The sequence below is a fragment of the Ovis canadensis genome, chromosome 3, assembly GCF_042477335.2.
Source record: "Ovis canadensis isolate MfBH-ARS-UI-01 breed Bighorn chromosome 3, ARS-UI_OviCan_v2, whole genome shotgun sequence".
Taxonomy (NCBI): domain Eukaryota; kingdom Metazoa; phylum Chordata; class Mammalia; order Artiodactyla; family Bovidae; genus Ovis; species Ovis canadensis.
In genome coordinates, this window is record NC_091247.1 from 129047030 (window position 1) to 129068236 (window position 21207).

Genomic DNA, 21207 nt, shown 5'->3' on the forward strand with positions numbered 1-21207 from the left:
ACTGAAACAACTTAGCATGCTTTGGAGAAGGAAATGGCAACCCACTCCAGTATTCTTGACTGGAGAATCCGAGGGATGGAGGAGCCTGGTGGGCTGCCATCTCTGGGACTGCACGGAGTTGGACATGACTTCAGTGACTTAGCAGCAGCAGCAGCCACGATTTTCATTTTTTGAATGTTGAGTTTTAAGCCAGCTGTTTCACTCTCCTCTTTCAGTTTCATCATGAAGCTCTTTAGTTTCTCTTTTCTTTCTTCCATTAGGGTGGTGTCATCAGTATATCTGAGGTAATTGATATTTCTCCTGGCAATCTTGATTCCAACTTGTGCTTCATCCAATCCAGCATTTTGCTTAATATACTCTGCATACAAATTACATATGCAGGTGACAATATACAGATTTGAAGTACTTCTGAACCCAACCTTGAAAGATTTTGAGTATTACCTTGCTGGCATGTGAAACAAATGCAATTGTATGGTAATTTGAACATCCTTTGGCATTGCCTTCCTTTGGGAAGAAAATACTTGAAATCAAATAGATGTAAATGACATTTTTAATTCTTATTTTGGAGATGTGAGTTTGAGATCTTTTAAAATACTACATGAATGTTATCTGTTCATTCATATTTATTATTAATTTTTCCTGGAACACCATGTAATAATTTAAGTATCACAAAGAGCATATATTATTCTCTTACTTAACCATCACAATGGCTCTGCAATTCTAAAAACAAATGTCAGTGAACTTTATAGATTAAGAGATAAGGAGTTATGGCTTACCTAACATTAAGAAATAAACAGCAAATATGGAATGTGTTGGAGATTCTTTGTTCAAAATCTTAACTCCCTTGATCACTGGTTACTTTTAAAACAATATCAAAAAAAAATTAGATTGGTATGGTTATCTAACTTTATAATGGTGACCCCATAGCTCAAATTTTCTTCAGTTCAGTTCAGTTCAGTTGCTCAGTCGTGTCTGACTCTTTGGGATCCGATGAATCGCAGCACGCCAGGATTCCTTGTCAATCACCAACACCTGGGGTTCACTCAAAGTCACATCCATCGAGTCAGTGATGTCATCCAGCCATCTCATCCACTGTCGTCCCCTTCTCCTCCTGCCCCCAATCTCTCCCAACATCAAAGTCTTTTCCAATGAGTCAACTCTTCTCATGAGGTGGCCAAAGTACTGGAGTTTCAGCTTTAGCATCATTCCTTCCAAAGAAATGCCTGCACTGATCTCCTTCAGCATGGACTGGTTGGATCTCCTTGCAGTCCAAGGGACTCTCAAGAGTCTTCTCCAACACCACAGTTCAAAAGCATCAATTCTTCGGCGCTCAGCCTTCTTCACAGTCCAACTCTCACATCCATACATGACCACAGGAAAAACCATAGCCTTGACTAGACAGACCTTAGTCGGCACAGTAATGTCTCTGCTTTTGAATATGCTATCGAGGTTGGTCATAACTTTTCTTCCAAGGAGTAAGCGTCTGTTCATTTTATGGCTGCAATCACCATCTGCAGTGATTTTGGAGCCCCCAAAAATAAAGTCTGACACTGTTTCCACTGTTTCCCCATCTATTTCCCATGAAGTGATGGGACCGGATGCCATGATCTTTGTTTTCTGAACGTTGAGCTTTAAGCCAACTTTTTCACTCTCCTCTTTCACTTTCAACATAAGGCTTTTTAGTTCCTCTTCACTTTCTTCCATAAGAGTGGTGTCATCTGCATATCTGAGGTTATTGATATTTCTCCCAGCAGTCTTGATTCCAGCTTGTGTTCTTCCAGTCCAGCGTTTCTCATGATGTACTTACTCTGCATATAAGTTAAATAAGCAGGGTGACAGTATACAGCCTTGACATACTCCTTTTCCTATTTGGAACCAGTCTGTTGTTCCATGTCCAGTTCTAACTGTTGCTTCCTGACCTGTATACAGATTTCTCAAGAGGCAGGTCAGGTGGTCTGGTATTCCCATCTCTCTCAGAATCTTTCACAGTTTATTGTGATCCACACAGTCAAATTTTCTTACTCATCATTAAATATAAGATACAGTACACAAATTCAAGCTAGGGTCAGATGAGGTTTTCTAACCAGAGGGCCCAAATCAGGACTTGAGGACTGCATGTGGAGAAACTTGACTCTCCGTGCAGTTTCAGAATTCACATTACAAGACATCTTCATATAGCATATCAGTTTTACATAATGTTACCTTCCAAGAGTATATGAGAAAGAATAGCATGTCTGCATTTTGAGACCTGAGACTTCTCCCAAAGTGTACACCACCTGCTAACAGGGACCAAATAGCGGCTTATCTAACTCATGCATTCATATATCAGATACCACAATCCAGAGAGTCAAAGACATATTCTTTGACTGTTGTGTGTCAAGCAGTTCAGTGACCCTCTACACTGGTTGTTGTTGTTCAGTTGCCAAGTTGTCTCTGACTCTCTATGACCCCATGAAGTGGAGCAAGACAGGCTTCTCTGTCCTTCACTGTCTCTCAGAGTTTGCTCAAACTCATGTCCATTGAATTGGTGATGCCATCCAACCATTTCATCTTTTTCCCCTTTCTGCCCTCAGTTTTTCATAGCATGAGGGTATTTTCCAATGAGTCAGCTCTTCAAATCAGGTGGCCAAAGTATTGGAGCTTCAGCTTCAGCTTCCAGCCCTTCCAATAAATATTCAGGGTTGATTTCCCTTTGGATTGACTGGTTTGATCTCCTTGCTGTCCAAGGCACTCTGAAGAGTATTCACGAGCACCATAGTTTGAAAGCATCAATTCTTTTGCACTCAGCCTTCTTTATGGTCCAACTCTTGCATTAGAAGAATGATTCCTCTTCATAGTACCAAGAATACATTTTCTGAATAACACTCTTATTTTCTATTATATTGACACTTGAATAATCATGTGCCATTATTTATAATAGAAAGTGGACACTCAAATTAAATAATAGTTAAGGAGTATCATGTGAGTGTCTAAAGGAAACACAGAAATTAGAGCCATAGTGAAAATAATTTAAGCTCAGATTCAGATTGGTTTTATCAGTGATCTATTCCTGCATATAAAATTATCCAAAACTTAGTGTCATAAAATAACAATATTTGTTATATCAGTTTCTATTTTTTTTGTCAAGAATCTGGGTGTGGTTTAACTATCTCTTTTGGCTTAGGATCTCTCATAAGCCTTTAGTAGACAAGTCAGCTGGGCTACAGGCATCTTAAACCCTAAGTAATGCTCTGCCTCTAGGGTCACTCACCTGGTTGTTGGTTGGGTTCTGTTCATGTGCTGTCACAAGGGCCTTAATTCCCTTCTGCCTGTTAGCCAGAGATTGCCCTTCACTCCTTGCCAAATGATCTTTTCATAAGGTAACTCACCACATGGTGTTGTCAAGAAAGAATAAGCAAGTTATGAGAGATGGAGAGAGAAAGGGAAGAAAGTTCAACAACTTCCCAACTTGCAAACAAGACTGTTTTCTCATGTTAGGTGGAATCAAAATAACTTTCTTGACAACATCATGAAACCAGGTTAACAGCATAAGTACCATATAAAGTGAAATTAGCATCGTTGCTCTTGTTGTATTAGCAGTATATTTAATAGTCTAATAGTACTATTGAAGTAACATATATGGGATGAGATTTGAATAAGGAACTTGCCAAGCAACACTTCAGATTTTACTAGTAGAAGCTTTGAAGAAGGCAATGGCACCCCACTCCAGTACACTTGCCTGGAAAACCCCATGGAAGGAGGACCCTGGTAGGCTGCAGTCCATGGGGTCGCTAAGAGTCGGACATGACTGAGCGACTTCGCTTTCAATTTTCACTTTCCACTTTCATGAATTGGAGAAGAAAATGGCAACCCATTCCAGTGTTCTTGCCTTGAGAATCCCAGGGACAGGGGAGCCTGGTGGGCTGCCGTCTATAGGGTTGCGCAGAGTCGGACACGACTGAAGCAACTTAGCAGCAGCAGCAGCAGTAGAAGCTAAAGATGAAACCCTAAGTTTTGGAAAACGTGTGGGTTTTAAAGTAACATATTCAGAGAGAGGAAAGCATTCATTCATATATTTTGAATATTTTTGAGCACCATTGGAGTGCCAATCAAATGTGGTTCAGCTATTGATCTAATGTTGTTTAGTTGCTAAGTTATGACCAATTCTTTTGCAATCCCGTTAACTCCTCTGTCCCTGCCAGGCTCCTCTGTCCGTGGGATTTCTGAGGCAAGAATACAGGAGTGTGCTGAAAGTTCATCTGCTAGTGTATCTTTCTTTCCCAGGGATGAAACCCATAACACCTGCTTGGCAGACAGATTCTTTTCTGCTGAGTTACCTGGGAGAAGTCAGTTAAATTTTCCTTATGTGTTAGGAATAGACCTGGAAGGGGGATGCTGCTGCTGCTGAGTCACTTCAGTCGTATCCGACTCTGTGCAACCCCATAGATGGGAGCCCACCTGACTCCTCCGTCCCTGGGATTCTCCAGGCAAGAACACTGGAGTGGGTTGCCGTTTCCTTCTCCAATGATGCATGAAAGTGAAAAGTGAAAGTGAAGTCACTCAGTTGTGTCCAACTCTTCACAACCCCGTAGACTGCAACCTACCAGGCTCCTTGGTCCATGGGATTCTTTGGGCGAGAGTACTGGAGTGGCTTGCCATTGCTTTCTCCTCCTCCTTCCCTCCAGATTGTCAATTTCCCTTTGCTTGCAATGTATTCCGCCTCTCCTCACTGCCACCCTCCACTCCTCCATGCTTAAATGTCATTCCTCTGAGAAGGCTTTAGGGTCCACCCACTCCACTTAACAATTAGGTTAAGAACCCTTGTTAAACACTCTCCCGCTCTGTACTTTTCCTTTGAGGCGCTTATTATAATTCAATGTTTGTTCACCTCATTAAAATAGGGAGTGTCTTACACTGCTCCCTATCCACCCTGATATTTTGCACAATTCCAAGTCCATAACAGCACACATCATTTAAGTATCTGAGGAATGATGACTTCTTAAATCTGACTAGGCCCAAACTTTCTTGGGATTATAATAACCTCTAACAGTCAGTCACTTTTCTGCCAAGGGGCAGAACTCTTCACTTCATTTACCTTCTGGGGTAAGATTTTCAGAAATGAAAATCAAGAATTTAACAAATGAACTTGTGGCTGAGTGAGACTGCCAGGAATGTGTGTTGATTCAAGTTATTTTAGATTTGCATTGCTCAGTATGGTAGCCATTACCATCTGTGGCTACTGAGCATTTGAGATATTGTTAGCCCAAAGATGAATGCCTCTAAAAAATATTAGAATTAACCTAATGTGAACCTCATGTCTTATACAAGTGGAGAGAGGGAGAGTTAATAGCTTACCTAGGCCTTACAGTAAGCAAGCATCAGAGCCATCCTAGAAACCTGGCCTCTAATGTCTAGGACAATATTTTCTTTTAAGAAACAGTTGTTTGTATATAGAATTATTATGTCAGGAATAGTTATTCCTAAGTTATTTCTAATAGAATAAAACATGAATAGTTGTAAAGAACAATGGAAGAAATATTAAAAATGAATATTTCATTCAAAAGGGCTTCCCCAGTGGCTCAACGGTAAAGAATTTGCCTGCAATGCAGGAGATGCTAGAGTTGAGGGTTCAGTCCCTGGGTCAGGAAGATCATTTGGAGGAGGAAATAGCAACCCACTCCAGTATTCTTGACTGAAGAATTTTATAGACAGAGAGCCTGATGGGCTATAGTCCATGAGGTCATAAAGAGTCGGACGTGACTGAACTTGCATGCACGTCTCTCTTGCATTTCATTCAAACACCATAGATTCATATTTTGGAAAAAAATATTTTAAATATAATTCTATGTTTTAAAAATAGTTTTAGAGATTTAAAATATACTATGATGGTATTTTCCCCCGAATGAATAAAAATTGTATTGAAAGTATTGAAAATCTTTGGCTTTAAAGTAAAACACTATTTGTTATAGATATTACAATTTAACTATAGCAGTACTCAATATGCCAGCAAATTTGGAAAACTCAGCAGTGGCCACAGGACTGGAAAAATTCAGTTTTCATTCCAATCACAAAGAAAGGCAATGCCAAAGAATGCTCAAACTACTGCACAATTGCACTCATCTCATATGCTAGTAAAGTAATGCTCAAAATTCTCCAAGCCAGGCTTCAGCAATACATGAACTGTGAACTTCCAGATACTCAAGCTGGTTTTAGAAAAGACAGAGGAACCAGAGATCAAATTGCCAACATCTGCTGGATCATGGAAAAAGCAAGAGAGTTCCAGAAAAACATCTATTTCTGCTTTATTGACTATGCCAAAGCCTTTGACAGTGTGGATCACAATAAACTGTGGAAAATCTGAAAGAGATGGGCATACCAGACCACCTGACCTGCCTCTTGAGAAACCTATATGCAGGTCAGGAAGCAACAGTTAGAACTGGACATGGAACAACAGGCTGGTTCCAAATAGGAAAAGGATTACGTCAAGGCTATATACTATCACCCTGCTTACTTAACTTCTATGCAGAGTACATCATGAGAAACACTGGGCTGGAAGAAGCACACACTGGAATCAAGATTGCTGGGAGAAATATCAATAACCTCAGATATGCAGATGCCACAACCCTTATGGCAGAAAGTGAAGAGGAACTAAAAAACCTCTTGATGAAAGTGAAAGAGGAGAGTGAAAAAGTTGGCTTAAAGCTCAACATTCAGAAAACGAAGATCATAGGAAATAGATGGGGAAACAGTGGAAACATTGTCAGACTTTATTTTTGGGGGCTCCAAAATCACTGCAGATGGTGACTGCAGCCATGAAATTAAAAGACGCTTACTCCTTGAAAGGAAAATTATGACCAACATAGACCTAGATAGCATATTGAAAAGCAGAGATGTTACTTTGCCAACAAAGGTCCGTCTAGTCAAGGCTATGGTTTTTCCAGTAGTCACATATGGATGCAAGAGTTGGACTGTGAACAAAGCTGAGCACCGAAGACCTGATGCTTTTGAACTGTGGTGTTGGAGAAGACTCTTGAGAATTCCTTGGACTGAAGAGAGATCCAACTAGTCCATTCTAAAGGAGATCGTTCCTGGGTGTTCTTTGGAAAGAACGATGCTAAAGCTGAAACTCCAGTACTTTGACCACCTCATGAGAAGAGTTGACTCATTGGAAAAGACTCTGATACTGGGAGGGATTGGGGGCAGGAGGAGAAGGGGACGACAGAGGATGAGATGGCTGGATGGCATCACTGACTCAAAGGACGTGAGTTTGAGTGAACTCTGGGAGTTGGTGATGGACAGGGAGGCCTGGCGTGCTGCAATTCATGTGGTTGCAAAGAGTTGGACATGACTGAGTAACTGAACTGAACTGAATAGATATCACTATACTTTTCACTTGCACAAGAGTTTTTCGTAAGAACCAAGATTGAAAATACTTATTTATACCTGCTATTTAAAAAAGATCTTGGAACATGCATGAGTATTTGCATGATAATAGGTATAAATTAGTGTGGATATTTGTATGCTCGATTAAAACTGATTCTTATCACTGGCTTTCAAGTTAAATTAATCTGGGAAGTTTAAAATGATCCTGATGCTTTGGTCTCTTACCTAACCAAATGAAGCAGAACCACTGAGCTTGCAGTCAATATTTTAATATGTGAAAAGTTCTTTAGGTGATGACAACACACAGCTACAGTTGAGAATTCCTGATTTATAATAAAGGAAATAATAATGTAAATTTCAGAACTGTCTAGTCTCTGAAAAAAAAATAAGAATAAGAATAATAATACACTTTCACTTCTTAGCATTCAAAGACATTTACAGTTATTTTATCTTATAGAGCTCTTTTGGACTAATGTTTCCAATGGCTTGCAGAGTTTCAGCATCAAGTTATCAAATTAATGATGTGTCATCACCTGCAAACATGAAATAGGTGTTATGTTTCTAGCAGCAAATGCTAGATTAATGTCATTTTAGTCACAAGCAGTTCAAAATCAATTTCAATGCTAATCAGTGGTTGAAAGAACAGATTAGTAATGCAGTTGATGCCATTCACATTAGTGATGCAGTTACCCTTTCAAGCAATTCTTTTTATGCAGTGTTCCTTGCTGAAGTGAATAAAGTTGTAAGGCTATGATACTATAAATTAAGGCAGCAGATTAAATGAAATAATAATAGAAAAATGCCAAGTTAAAAATTTCTGAATGAAATAATTTTCCCTAAAATAAACTGTGATTTCAGCCAGTTAGTGATTACCCTGCTATTTAAAGTAGGAATGTCTCCACATTAAAAATTAGAGTCAACATTGTGATTTTTGAAGATTTTTTATACTAAATCACTTTGATTATAGTACAAAATTATTAAATCAAAATTGTTTTTGTATCTACAAGGGCAGGCGGCAGCGGCGGGCTAGCACACTAAGCGCGGCTGAGAGCTACCCCACGTCCGAGGTCAGGGGCAGCTACTTAGAGTGCCAGGCTGCGACGGCACAGGAACAGCCAAGAGGAGATACCCCGCATCTGAGGCTGGGGGTGGCGGCCAGGAGGAGCCACCCCGTGACCGAGGCCAGGGGCGGCGCCCGAGGCCAAGGGCGGCAGCAGGAAGGAGCAACCTCACCCCCGAGGCCAGGGCAGCGACCGGGAGTAGCAACCCCACGCCCAGTGCTAGGGGCGGCAGCCGGGAGGGGCAACCCCACGTCCAAGGAGTGGTGGCTGTGCGGGCGCAGGAGGGCCTAGAGGAGCCATCCCACATTGAAGGTCAGGAAGGTTGGCAGGAGGAGATACCCCTCATCAAAGGTAAGGAGCAGCGGCTATGCTTTGCTGGAGCAGCTGTGAAGAGATACCCCATGCCCAAGGTAAGAGAAACCCAAGTAAGATGGTAGGTGTTGCAAGAGGGCATCAGAGGGCAGACACACTGAAACCATACTCACAAAAAACTAGTCAATCTAATCACACTAGGACCACAGCCTTGTCTAACTCAATGAAACTAAGCCATGCCTGAGGGGCAATCCAAGACCGGCGGGTCATGGAGGAGAGGCCTGACAGAATGTGGTCCACTGGAGAAGGGAATGGTAAACCACTTCAGTATTCTTGCCTTGAGAACCCCATGAACAGTATGAAAAGGCAAAATGATAGGATACTGAAAGAGATACTCCCCAGGTCAGTAGGTGCCCAATATGCTACTGGAGGTCAGTGGAAAAATAACGCCAGAAAGAATGAAGGGTTGGAGCTGGGAGTTGATGATGGACAGGGAGGCCTGGTGTGCTGCAATTCATGGGGTCGCAAAGAGTCGGACACGACTGAGCAACTGAACTGAACTGTACTACATTAATCTGGTCTGGTACTGCTTTGCTTGCCTCTGTTACATTTAAGTAACCTAATCAATAGAGAGAAGGCAGCATCATACTAATATTCCTGAGTGAACTTATCTTATTACTCTATTGCAGTGGTAATATGTAAAGAATCTTTTATTACAGATTTCATATTCATTACAAAAGTTTGAAAGATATTCTGTAATTATAGTTTGTACATCCCAAAATATCTTGAAGACAAATTCAAATCAACATGAGATTTCCAATTGAATGTACTTGAAGTATTTTAAAAACATGGTTAAGAATGTAATCTCCTTGCATGGTATTTATTTACTATAGGAAGATTTAGCAGAAAAACAGGCAAGAAGTTTTTTAACTTGCTCATTTTGTTTAGAATTCTAGTAGAAAACCTTGAGTTTTATACAATAAATTAAAATATAGATTAGAAATTGAATGAGAAAGCCAAATGATTTGTTTTTTGAAATAAACAAAAATAAACTGAAAATATTAGCTGTGTAGATAGATGCACAGTAGATGAAATGAAGCATATTTCTTCATATTGGCAACATACCCTTACTCATTTTAAATGAGAGTATATATTGCTGGTATTGGGTTCTTGGGCATTTCTTATAATGTGTACTTTCTTTTAAGCAATGTCTTCCTAAAATGATCATTGTGCAGAGATACAAACCAAATAAGAGTATAATGGAAAGAAAAAGTCAGTCACTGTTTTAACCCATCTCCAGTTTCAAACAATGGATCACATGATGATCATGACCTTATTTTATTTCTTGTAGCAAAGCTAAATTTTATCTCATGGTCTTCTTTAATTAAAAAGAAGTTCTCATTATTATCAAATATATTTTGACTCAGGATGAGTTGTCTTTTCCATCCCAATGCCTTATTGACTCTCTATTCCCTTTTATTCTTCTTTGCAAAATGAGCATTTTTCACAGAGTTGTAAGTTTCTCATAATGCTTTGCCAAACAACAGCTAATAACAAAAAAGTGCATGCTATCAACAAGCTGTTTTTAACCTCTCAACATCCACCACCCTAGGGTAAATTAGCTGTATTATACTTCTTCCAATTTTTTGTCAGTATATTTTACTGAGTGTTTTCCACTACTTATATAGATACTGTCCCATACTCTTTTCCCCTTTGCTATCAGATGGCTAATCCCTAAAACAATGACACAAATAGATTTTAATTTTTGAGGTGACAATGCACTCATGAGTACCAATTTCTCTTTCACACAGAATGGGCTAAATTACATTGTTTTAAAGACATGATGAAGATATCTTTAAAAAAAAATAGACTTTGCTTTAGAGAAGTTTTAGACTTGCAGAAAAATCAAACAGAATGTCAATGTATGGAAAAACCCACTACAATATTGTAATTAGCCTCCAATTAAAATAAATAAATTCAAAACAAACAAACAGAAAAAATATAGAATGTTCTCCTATGTTCCCCCTTTATTTTCCTGTTATTAGCATCTTTCACTAGCTTTGTACATTCCTTATAATTGATGAACCAACATGTTATTATTAATTAAAGTCTATACATTAGAATTCAGATTTCTGTTTTGTTTAATTCTGTGGATTTTGACACACATATACTACATAGCTGCTAGTTTAGTATCATACAGAATACTTTTCACTGCTTCAAAAATCCTCTGTGTTCCTCCCATTCCTGTTCCTGCCCTCCATCCAAACCCCTGGTAACCACTGATGTTTTTATAATCTCTGTGTTTTTCCTTTCCCAGAAGGTCATATAGTAGGTTTCATATAACATGTAGCCTTTTCAGATTGGCTATTTGCATGTAGCAATATGCATTTAAAGTTCCTCCATGTCTTTTCTTGCCTTGAGAGTTCATTTCACTTTATTGTCGCATAACATTCCATTGTATTTATGTGCTATAGTTTGTCAGTTCACCTTTTGAAGAACATATCACTTGCTTCCATTATGAATAAAGATGCTTTATACAATCCATGCAGACTTTTGTGTGTACACAAATTTTCAACTCATTTTGGTAAATAACGTGGAGTGTGATTGCTAGACAATGTAAGACTGTTTAACTTTGTAAGAAATTGCCATGCTGTCTTCCAATGTGTACATCGTTGAATTCCCATCAGCAACGGGTAACATTTCCTATTACTCCATATTTTGCTAGGAATTGATGTCAGTGTTTTGGATTAGCCATTCTAATAAGTGTTTAGTGGTATCACATTATTGTTTTAATTTGTGTTCCCTAAAATAACATATGGTAAGCACCTTTTATATCATCTAATAGTGATGTATTTTCTTTGTCAAGTTATGAGTTCTCATCTTTTGATGCCTTTTATTCAGCTGTTTGCTTTCTAAGTTTAAAAAATTAATGTTTATTAGAGGAAATTGCTTTGCAATATTGTGCTGGTTTCTGCCATACATCAAAATGAATCAGTCACAGCCACACAGATTTCCCCTCCCTCTCTAACCTCCCTCTCATCTCCCACCCCGTCCTACTCCTTAGGTTGTCACAGAGCACTGGGTTTAGCTTTGTGTGTCACACAGCAGATTCCCACTGGCTATCTATTTTACTTACAGTAATATATATGTCCCCATGCTACTCTTTCAATTTGTCGCAGCCTCTCCTTCCCACACTGTGTCCACAAGTCTTTTCTCTATGTCTGTATCTCCACTGCTGCCCTGCAAATAGGTTCATCAGTACCATTTTGTAGCTTCCCTAGTAGCTCAGTCAGTAAAGAATCTGCCTGCAATGTAGGAGACCCAGGTTTGATTTCTGGGTGGGGAAGATCCCCTGGAGGAGAAAATGGCAACCCATTCCAGTATTCTTGCCTGGACAATCCCATGGACAGAGGAGCCAGGCAGGCTACAGTCCATGAAGTCACAAAAGTCAGACACAATTAGCGACTTTAAAGATGCATTTACAACTAATTTCACTTTCAAATAGCACTATAAAGTTTCACTGGTAGTGCAAATATTTTATAAAAGTATTCCCTGTTCCTTCCTCATCCCTTTAAAATTCCTATCATTCATTCTGTTTATTTATAATCACCTAATTCTTTATTGCTATTATGATTTTGAATAATCAAGTTAAGGATATTGGTTTATAAAACTCATTGAAGGTTCAAAAAATTAAATCACTTAACATCTGATCTGAGCAAGTAAATTGATAACACTTTTAAATTCCCTTAGGCACCTTACCACTCTATCCAGCAACATCAAACATCTAAGAATAAACTTTGCATTCAGTAATGTGGGCCATGTATCAATATGATTCAAATTAAAGTGTTGTCTTGGTATATTGGTAAGAGTGTTCAAAGCATACGAGTTGTTTCATTACCTCAATTTTTTTTGATTATTTGTTTTAAAAATGAAGTATGATTTTTCATGGAATAATATTTCCATAAAGACTATGAATAATAATTTTAGTCATGTGTAATATGTGGCAAGATTGAAATGATCAGCCTCAAAATTCAGTAACAGAATGAATGAAATATACTTTCAATTAAAGTTAGGTGTGATTCTTGGATATCTTTGAGATAGCCTATTAAGATAATCAGTGTGAATGTTTCACTTAAGAGAATCAAGAAAAAGAAATGCAGTATATGATTACGTTAGGAGTTGTTCAGAAATAGAGACTTCCTTATTGTATGAGACAATCACTTTTGTATCCATTTTCATTTTTCTGAAATGTCTTCCTGGAGAGAACAAATGGTGGGGTAGATGGACTTGGAGTACATCTCTCCCCAAAGATACATCAGGAATACACCTTCAGACACAGAAGTGCATGCAGATCACCTGCTGAGAGTGGACAGGAGTACCTGACCAGTGGAAAAGAACATACAGGCCCACAAAAAGTCGATAGGATGAAGGAACCAGGGGCGAAAACAGGTGTTAATAAGACTGGACCTGCCCTTGGTGGGTGGGGAACTGAAGCAGGGGTCCAATTCCCACACTGGGGCAATTGTCAGAGTCAAAGGAGAAACATTTAAGGCTGAGAGAGAAACAGCTGATCTGTGGCAGCCTAAATGGAATGGTACTATGAAATCTAATTGAGCTTTTGTGCTTTTTTTCTTTTTTCCTCAGTCACATTTTTTACTGTTGTTATAAACCTCTGCCTCTATGTTGGGCTTTTGCATTTCTGGGGAGTTTTCCTTTCTTTCTTTTTTTTTCTTTTTCTTTTCTCTTTTTTAAAAAATTTTAATTTTCAATTTTTTAAAACTATTATTATTTTTTTCTACATTTATTTCTTTGTTTGCTTTTCCTACTGTTCTTTTCCCCTTGCAGTTAATCTTTAATGTATATAAATCTTCTTCATTTACATCTATTTGACTTTGCATATCTATTCTTTCTTTCTTTTCTTTCTTTCCTTTCCTCTCAACATATTTGTTAGTTTTATTTTTATTGCTTTATTTCCCATTTGGCACCTTGCTTTAGTTTTGTTTTCAGTTTGTGCTTTATTTAGTTTTGTTCTGGTAGATATAATTACTGGTTTCCTTTGTTCACCGGGTCAATATATTTTACTTTACTTTTGTTGGACTGTTTTGATTTTGCTTATGGGTGTATATGTATATGTGTATATCCAGTCACACTTTTTATTGTTATTATAAACCTCTCCCTCTATGCCGGGTTTTTGCAGTTCTGTGGAGTTTTCCTTCTTTTTCCCCTTTTGCCTTTCTTCCTCTGTAATTTTTATTTTCTCTTTTTTATAATTTTAATTTTTTAAACCTATTATATTTTTCATATATTTATTCCTTTATCTATCTTTCTTACTGTTTTTTCCCCTTGCTGTTAATCTTTAATTATAGAAATCTTCATCTACCTCTATTTAACTTTGCATATCTATTCTTTCTTTTCTTTCCTTTCAACATATGTTGTAGTTTTGTTTTCATTGTTAGAACATTATAAGACACTCATGAAAGAAATCAAAGACAGCATAAACAGACGGAGAAATATTCCATGTTCCTGGGTAGGAAGAGTCAATATTGTGAAAATTACTAAACTAACAAATGCAATCTATAGATTCAGTGTAATACCTATCAGATTACCAATGGCATTTTTCACAGAACTAGAACAAAAATTTTCACAATTAATATGGAAACACCAAATACCCCAAATAGCCAAAGCAATCTTGAGAAAGAAGAATGGAGCTGGAGGAGTCAACCCTCCTGATTTCAGATTATACTACAAAACTATGGTCATCAAGACAGTATTCTACTGGCACAAAAACAGAAATATAGACCAATAAGATTAGAAGACCCAGAAATAAACCCTATGGGTACCTTATTTTTGACAAAAGAGGCAAGAATAAACAATGAGGCAAAGACAGCCTCTTCAATAAATGGTGCTGGGAAAACTGGACAGCTACATGTAAAAGAATGAAATTAGAACACTTCCTAACACCATGCACAAAGGTAAACTCTAAATGGATTAAAGATCTAAAGGTAAGACCAGAAATCATAAAACTCTTGGAGGAAAACATAGGCAGAACAAAAATGACACAAACCAAAGCAAGATCCTCTATGATCTGCCTCCTAGAGTAATGGAAATAAAAACAAAAGTAAACAAGTGGGACCTGATTAAACTTAAAAGCTTTTGCATAGCAAAGGAAACTATAAGGAAGGCGAAAACACAAGCCTCAGAATCAGAGAAAATAATAGCAAATGAAACAACTGACAAAGGATAAATTTCCAAAATATACAAGCAGCTCATACAACTCCATGCCAGAAAAACAAACAACCCCATCAAAAAGTAGGAAAAAGACCTGGGAAGACATTTCTCCAAAGAAGCGATACAGATGGCTAACAAACATGAAAAGTTGTTCAACATCGCTCATTATTAGAAAAATGCAAATCAAAACCAAAATGAGGTATCACCTCAAGACCAGTGAGAATGGCCATCATCAAACATTCTACAAACAATAAATGCTGGAGAGGGTATGGAGAAATGGGAACACTCTTGCACTGTTGGTGGGAATGTAAATTGATACAGCCACTATGGAAGATGGTATGGAGACTCCTTAAACAACTAGGAATAAAACCACCATATGACTCAGCAGTCCTACACCTACACATATACCCTGAGGAAACCAAAATTGAAAAAGACGCCTGTATCCCATTGTTCATCGCAGCACTATTTACAATAGCTAGAACATGGAAGCAACCTAGATGTTCATCGACAAATCAATGGATAAAGAAGTTGTGGTACATAAACACAATGGAATATTACTCAGCCATAAAAAGGAACACATTTGAGTCAGTTCTGATGAGGTGGATGAACCCAGAACCTATTATACAGAGTAAAGTGAGTCAGAAAGAGAAAGATAAATATCGTATTCTAATGCACATATGGAGAAGGCAATGACAACCCACTCCAGTACTTCTGCATGGAAAATCCCCTGGATGGAGGAGCCTGGTAGGCTGCAGTTCATGGGGTCGCTAAGGGTCGGAAACGATTGAGCAACTTCACTTTCACTTTCCTGCATTGGAGAAGGAAATGGCAACCCAATCCAGCATTCTTGTCTGGAGAATCCCAGGGGCGGGGGAGCCTGGTGGGCTGCCGTGTATGGGGTCGCACAGAGTTGGACACGTCTGAGGCGACTTAACAGCAGCAGCACCAGTAATGGAGAAACAGATATAGAGAACAGACTTATGGACATGTGCAGGAGAAGGTGAGATGTATGGAAAGAGTAACATGGAAACTTACATTACCATATATAAAATAGATAGCCAACAGGAATTTGCTGTATGACTCGGGAAACTCAAACAGGGTCTCTGTATCAACCTAGAGGGGTGGGATGGGGAGGGAGCTTCAAAAGGAACTGGATATATGTATAGCTATTCTGAAAGAGATGGGAATACCAGACCACCTGACTGCCTCTTGAGAAATCTGTATGCAGGTCAGGAAGCAACAGTTAGAACTGGACATGGAACAACAGACTGGTTCCAAATAGGAAAAGGAGTAAGTCAAGGCTGTATATTGTCACCCTGCTTATTTAACTTATATGCAGAGTACATCATGAGAAACTCTGGACTGGAAGAAACACAAGCTGATTTTAAGATTGCTGGGAGAAATATCAATAACCTCAGATATGCAGATGACACCACCCTTATGGCAGAAAGTGAAGAGGAGCTAAAAAGCCTTTTGATTAAAGTGAAAGTGGAAGCTTTTAATTTTAATTAGATCCCATTTGTTTATTTTTGCTTTTATTTCCAGAATTCTGGGAGGTGGATCATAGAGGATCCTGCTGTGATTTATGTCAGAGAGTGTTTTGCCTGTTCTCCTCTAGGAGTTTTATAGTTTCTGGTCTTACATTTAGATCTTTAATCCATTTTGAGTTTATTTTTGTGTGCAGAGTTAGAAAGTGATCTAGTTTCATTCTTTTACAAGTGGTTGACCAGTTTCCCCAGCACCACTTGTTAAAGAGATTGTCTTTACTCCATTGTATATTCTTGCCTCCTTTATCAAAGATAAGGTGTCCATATGTGTGTGGATTTATCTCTGGGCTTTCTATTTTGTTCCATTGATCTATATTTCTGTCTTTGTGCCAGTACCATACTGTCTTGATGACTGTGGCTTTGTAGTAGAGCCTGAAGTCAGGCAAGTTGATTCCTCCAGTTCCATTCTTCTTTCTCAAGATTGCTTTGGCTATTCGAGGTTTTTTGTATTTCCATACAAATCTTGAAATTATTTGTTCTGGTTCTGTGAAAAATATGGCTGGTAGCTTGATAGGGATTGCATTGAATTTGTAAATTGCTTTGGGTAGTATACTCATTTTCACTATATTGATTCTTCCGATCCATGCACATGGTATATTTCTCCATCTATTAGTGTCCTGTTTGATTTCTTTCATCAGTGTTTTATAGTTTTCTATATTTAGGTCTTTAGTTTCTTGAGGTAGATATATTCCTAATTATTTTATTATTTTCATTGCAATGGTGAATAGAATTGTTTCCTCAATTTCTTTTTCTACTTTCTCATTATTCGTGTATAGGAATGCAAGGGATTTCTGTGTGTTGATTTTATATCCTGCAACTTTACTATATTCATTGATTAGCTCTAGTAATTTTCTGGTGGAGTCTTTAGGGTTTTCTATGTAGAGGATCATGTCATCTGCAAACAGTGAGAGTTTTACTTCTTCTTTTCCAATTTGGATTCCTTTTATTTCTTTTTCTGCTCTGATTGCTGTGGCCCAAACTTCCAGAACTCTGTTGAATAGTAGTGGTGAAAGTGGGCACCCTTGTCTTGTTCCTGACCTTAGGGGAAATGCTTTCAATTTTTCAACATTGAGGATAATGTTTGCTGTGGGTTTGTCATACATAGCTTTTTTCTGCACAACAAAGGAAAATATAAGCAAGGTGAAAAGACAGCATTCTGAATGGGAGAAAATAATAGCAAATGAAACAACTGACAAACAACTAATCTCAAAAATATACAAGAAACTTATGCAACTCAATTCCAGAAAAATAAATGACCCAATCAAAAAATGGGCCAAAGAACTAAATAGACATTTCTCCAAAGAAGACATACGGATGACTAACAAACACATGAGAAGATGCTCAACATCACTTATTATTAGAGAAATGCAAATCAAAACCACAATGAGGTACCACTTCACACCAGTCAGAATGTCTGCGATCCAAAAATCTGCAAGCAATAAATGCTGGAGAGGGTGTGGAGAAAAGGGAACCCTCCCACACTGTTGGTGGGAATGCAAACTAGTACAGCCACTATGGAAAACAGTGTGGAGATTCCTTAAAAAACTGCAAATAAAATTGCCATATGACCCAGCAATCCCACTGCTGGGCATACACACCGAGGAAACAAGAATTGAAAGAGACACATGTACCCCAATGTTCATCACAGCACTGTTTATAATAGCCAGGACATGGAAACAACCTAGATGTCCATCAGCAGATGAATGGATAAGAAAGCTGTGGTACATATACACAATGGAGTATTACTCAGCCGTTAAAAAGAATACATTTGAATCAGTTCTGATGAGATGGATGAAACTGGAGCCTATTATACACAGTGAAGTAAGCCAGAAAGAAAAACACCAATATAGTATACTGACACATATATATGGAATTTAGAAAGATGGTAATGATGACCCTGTATGCAAGACAGCAAAAAAGACACAGATGTGTATAGTGGACTTTTGGACTCAGAGGGAGAGGGAGAGGGTTGGATGATTTGGGAGAATGGCATTGAAACATGTATACTATCATGTAAGAATCGAATCGCCAGTCTATGTCTGACGCAGGATACAGAATGCTTGGGGCTGGTGCATGGGGATGACCCAGAGGGATGTTGTGGGGAGGGAGGTGGGAGGGGGGTTCATGTTTGGGATCGCATGTACACCCGTGATGGATTCATGTCAATGTATGGCAAAACCAATACAGTATTGTAAAGCAAAATAAAGTAAAAATAAAATTTTCTTTAAAAAAAGTGAAAGTGGGAGTGAAAAAGTTGGCTTAAAGCTCAACATTCAGAAAAAGAAGGTCATGGCATCTGATCCCGTCACTTCATGGGAAATAGATGGGGAAACAGTGTCAGACTTTATTTTGGGGGGCTTCAAAATCACTGCAGATGGTGATTGCAGCCATTAAAGTAAAAGACGCTTACTCCTTGGAAGAAAAGTTAAGACCAACCTAGATAGCATATTCAAAAGCAGAGACATTACTTTGCCAACAAAGGTGCATTTAGTCCAGGCTATGGTTTTTCCTGTGGTCATGTATGGATGTGAGAGTTGGACTGTGAAGAAGGCTGAGCACTGAAGAATTGATGCTTTTGAACTGTGGTGTCGGAGAAGACTCTTGAGAGTCCCTTGGACTGCAAGGAGATCCAACCAGTACAATCTGAAGAACAGCCCTGGGATTTCTTTGGAAGGAATGATGCTAAAGCTGAAACTCCAGTACTTTGGCCCCCTATGCAAAGAGTTGACTCATTGGAAAAGATCCTGTTTCTGGGAGGTATTGGGGGCAGGAGGAGAAGGGGACGACAGAAGATGAGATGGCTGGATGTCATCACTGACTCGATGGGCATGAGTCAGAGTGAACTCCAGGAGTTGGTGATGGACAGGGAGGCCTGGCGTGCTGTGATTCATGGGGTCACAAGGAGTTGGACACGACTGAGTGACTGAACTGAATTGAACTGATGGATGATTCATATTAAGGTTTGACAGAAAACAGCAAAATTCTGTAAAGTAATTGCACTTCAATAAAAATTTCATAAGAAAAAAATAAAAGAACTGAATCATAAAGAAAAAATTTGAAGTGAAATGTTTTCCTGACATGTGTTTTCTTTCCAAACCTTAGAATCTCAGACATAGAGAATTTCCCAATAATTTTTTAAAGTATCCTTTTACATTTAAAACAATTTTTAAATAATTTTTAACACCAAAAACATTTTGTATTGGTGTATAGCCAACTAACAGTGTTGAGGTTGTTTCAGATACTCAGCGAAGGGACTCAACCATACATATACATGTAACTATTCTCCTCCAAGCCTCCCTCCCATCTAGGCAGGCACATAACATTGAGCAGAGTTCTATGTGCTACACAAAAGGTCTCTGTGGAATATCCCTTTTAAGTATAGCAGTTTGTACATGACCTTCCTCAAATTCCAAACTATCCCTTCCCTCCAGCAACCATAAGTTTGTTTTCTAAGTCTGTGAGTCTCTTTCTGTTTTTTAAGTATGTTCACGTGTATCTTGTCTTTTTAGATTCCACATATAAGGGGCATTATATGATAGTTCTCCTTCTCTGTCTGACATTTCACTCGTATATTCTCTAGGTCCATCCATGTTCCTGTAAATGGCATTATTTCATTCTTTTTAATGATTGAATAATATTCCATTGTATATATGCATCACATCTTCTTTATCCATTCATCTGCTGATGGATATTTAGGTTGCTTCCATGTCTTGACTATTGTAAACAGTGCTGCAGTGAACATTGGGATGCATATATCTTTTCAGGTCACGATGTTCTCTGGATATATGTCTAGGAGTACGATTGCAGAGTCATATGGTAGCTCCATTTTTAGTTTTCTAAAGAACGCTAATACTGTACTCTATAGTGGCTGTACCAGTTTACATTCCCACCAACAGTGCAGGAGGGTTCTCTTCTCTCCAAACCCTCTTCAGCATTTGTTGTTTGTGGATATTTTGATGATAGCCATTCTGACCTATGTGAAGTGATATCTCATTGTAGTTTTAATTTGCATTTCTTTAATAACTCTATTGGTAAAGAACCCACCTGCAATACAGGAGACCCCAGTTCAATTCCTGGGTCAGGAAGATCTGCTGGAGAAGAGATAGGCTACCCATTCCAGTATTCTTGGGCTTCTCTTGTGGCTCAGTTGGTGAAATAATATGCCTGCAATGTGGGACACCTGGGTTCAGTCTCTGGGTTGGGAAAATCCTCTGGAGAAGGGAAAGGCTAACCCACTCCAGTATTCTGGCCACAGGATTCCATGAACTTTATAGTCTATGCAGTCACAAAGAGTTGGACACAACTAAGTGACTATCAGTTTGTAACTAGCAATGCTGAACATCTTTTCACGTGTCTATTGACTGTATGTCTTCTTTGGAGAAATGTCTATTCAATTATTCTGCCCATTTTTCTGAGTGGGTTATTTATTTTGATGCTATTAAGTATCATATGATGTTTGTAAATGTTGGAGACTAATCCCTTATTGGTCATATTATTTGCAAATGTTTTCCCCCAGTCTGTGGATCGTCTTTTCATTTTGTTCATTGTTTCCTTTGCTGTGAAAAAACTTTTGAGTTTAAATTTGTTTATTTTTTATTTTATTTCCATTATTCTGGGAGATGGATTGAAAACGATGTTGCCATGATTTATACCAGAAAGTGATATGATTTCCTCTAAGTGTTTTAGAGTGTCCAGCC